Source organism: Penaeus chinensis, chromosome 1 (genome assembly GCF_019202785.1).
Source record: "Penaeus chinensis breed Huanghai No. 1 chromosome 1, ASM1920278v2, whole genome shotgun sequence".
NCBI lineage: Eukaryota > Metazoa > Arthropoda > Malacostraca > Decapoda > Penaeidae > Penaeus > Penaeus chinensis.
In genome coordinates this window covers 19,485,520-19,488,019 of record NC_061819.1, presented here as the reverse complement: position 1 = coordinate 19,488,019, position 2,500 = coordinate 19,485,520, and the positions used below count along the sequence as shown (strand labels likewise).

At 40.2% G+C, this 2,500-nt stretch overlaps 1 protein-coding gene across 5 annotated transcripts in view; it reads right to left on the bottom strand.

Moving 5' to 3' along the window:
- LOC125027075 (metabotropic glutamate receptor 1-like) overlaps window positions 1–2,500 on the bottom strand; it is a 104,244-nt gene that overhangs the window by 40,273 nt on the left and 61,471 nt on the right. The gene's annotated exons all lie outside the window — the stretch shown is intronic.

Here is a 2,500-nt window from a genome sequence, read left to right as displayed (position 1 = left end):
ATCCGTATTAGAAAAAAAAATATTCAAGGGCATTGCAACGAAATTATAGCATTTGTAGCGTGATAAGTACGAGTTAAATGTGTCCTGCGTGGAAAATGTAACGATCAAGGTCGCTCTGCTTTTAGTTTTGGACTTCTCGAGGTCAACTTGCGCCTAAGCTAATATCTCTAGTTTCAGCAAATGTCAACGCGAGCTGCACACACGAACGTCAAAACAAAGTAAAGAAAATGAAAAAACAAACGCGAAATAATCGTAATGCAACAATGATTTTGCTGAATACAACGGGAGTTCCTTTTTCAATCCTCTCAGGAAGACTCACCCATGCGTAACTCGGATCTTAAGTCGATGCTTCATCGTATAAATCACGGTCGCGTATCAAAGAAGCCGCGAGAGAAGTTTCAGCAAGCACTTGGTGTACATAACGCGTGTGGTCTGCATCATACATTACTTATCCTACACAATTATGAATGGAAACCAAAATAGGAAGAAAAAGAAAATACGGTAATGCAAAAAAAAAAAAAAAAAAGATTCACACAGAAATCAAGATACGAGGGTTCTGCACCGTCACGCGGGGAAATGAAGGTCCGTTAATTTCTCGAGTCACGGGCACCATCACCGTCAACATCAGGTGGGGTGTTAATGTACAATGACGTCAACCGTTACAAGGTGACAAAGCTAGTTATCGTGGCATCTAATGACCAAAACGGACTCGCATATCAAACTGCTTTGCCTTTTTTTTCCTTTCATCATCTGTTTTGTTGATACTGTAATTTTGGATGATGGTAAGGCACAGAAGCTTGGATGAAAATAGTCTAATTATTTTTTTAAAACATGGGGATTTAGCACTGCATCGTGTCGGATTTTGCATCATACATCGATTTCATTTTAAACCAGACTGTGTGCACATTAACCGAAAGGAGTTGTGCCTAGCTTAAGAAAACAACCAGAAGAAGTATGGCATAAATCACTTTCTATAATTATGTTGGCAGACAGGCAAAGGAAGGGGAAGTCTCATAATGACAGGCTTATGGTGGAAGAAACTCCTTCCCAGCTTTCTCTTTCTTCAATCACTTATACTCTCTCTCTCTCTCTCTCTCTCTCTCTCTCTCTCTCTCTCTCTTTCTCTCTTTCTCTCTCTCTTTCTCTCTCTCTCTCTCTCTCTCTCTCTCTCTCTCTCTCTCTCTCTCTCTCTCTCTCTCTCTCTCTCTCTCTCTCTCTCTCTCTCTCTCTCTCTCTCTCTCTCTCTCTCTCTCTCTCTCTCTCTCTCTCTCTCTCTCTCTCTCTCTCTCTCTCTCTCTCTCTCTCTCTCTCTCTCTCTCTCTCTCCCTCGCTGTACATATTTATCTCTGCACCTTTCCTCTCCTAATTATCGCTCTTACTATCGTTCACCTAATCTCTCTCTCTCTCTCTCTCTCTCTCTCTCTCTCTCTCTCTCTCTCTCTCTCTCTCTCTCTCTCTCTCTCTCTCTCTCTCTCTCTCTCTCTCTTCCGCTCCCCCTCTCTCCTCCTTCTCCCCCACTCTCTCTCCTTCTCTCCTTTTCTCCTTCTCTCCCTCCCTCCTTCCCTTCCTTCCTCCCTTTCTCCCTCCTCTCCATCTCCCTTCCAACCCCTCTCCTCTCCCGAACCTATCTTCCCCCTCCTCTCCTCCTCTCGTGAGGCGAGGAAACCAGAAAACCAACAGCGCGGTAAACCAGAAGTCCGTCAGTACTAGACTAGTATTTTTATATCGCCTTCTCTGTTCTCCCTTGTAGAAAATCATCGGTTACTCTCCGAGTCTGAACTGGTTTTGTCCGTTGATCTGATAATATTCCGTTTTCTTTCATCGACGCCAACCCTGTAATTTCTTGCCAGATTTAACCGTTTTCTTTGGCATCTTTACCGTATTGTTGTTTTGAGAGAGATGGGTAGGTTATTTCAAAATATACAGTTCTGTTTTTACGTTACTCCATGAAGTAAAAACAACAACAACAACAACAACAAAAACACGCCTACGAAAAATGAATAAAATAAGAGGAAAATGCAGAAGGAAAAAGAAATAAGCGAAATTACACATTAACTGATGACCCTCAAGCCTCTTTATCCAGCTGGATCCTCGCGAACATTCCATCTCGTAATTCGATTTAAGAAGACGCGGAAGAATATAGGAAGAACAAAAGAAGAGCAGAGTTGAAGAAGAAGGGTAGTAGAAGTAATAATAAAAAGTAACAATAATAATGATAATAATAATGATGATGATGATGATGATGATGATGATGATGATGATAATGAGAAGAGAGGAAGAAAAAGAATGATAAGAATAAAAAAGAAGAGAAGAAAGGATACAAAAAACAGCAAAATAACTGAAAGAAGAAAGAAAGAAAAAAAAACAGATGAAAATGAAAAACAATAACAGAAAACATAAAAAATAAATAAAATCGAAGCCGAAAAAACACAAACAAATAATGAAAGAGAACAAGAGAGAAAACCAAATACGAAAAGTGTTGAGGCGAGATAAAAAGATA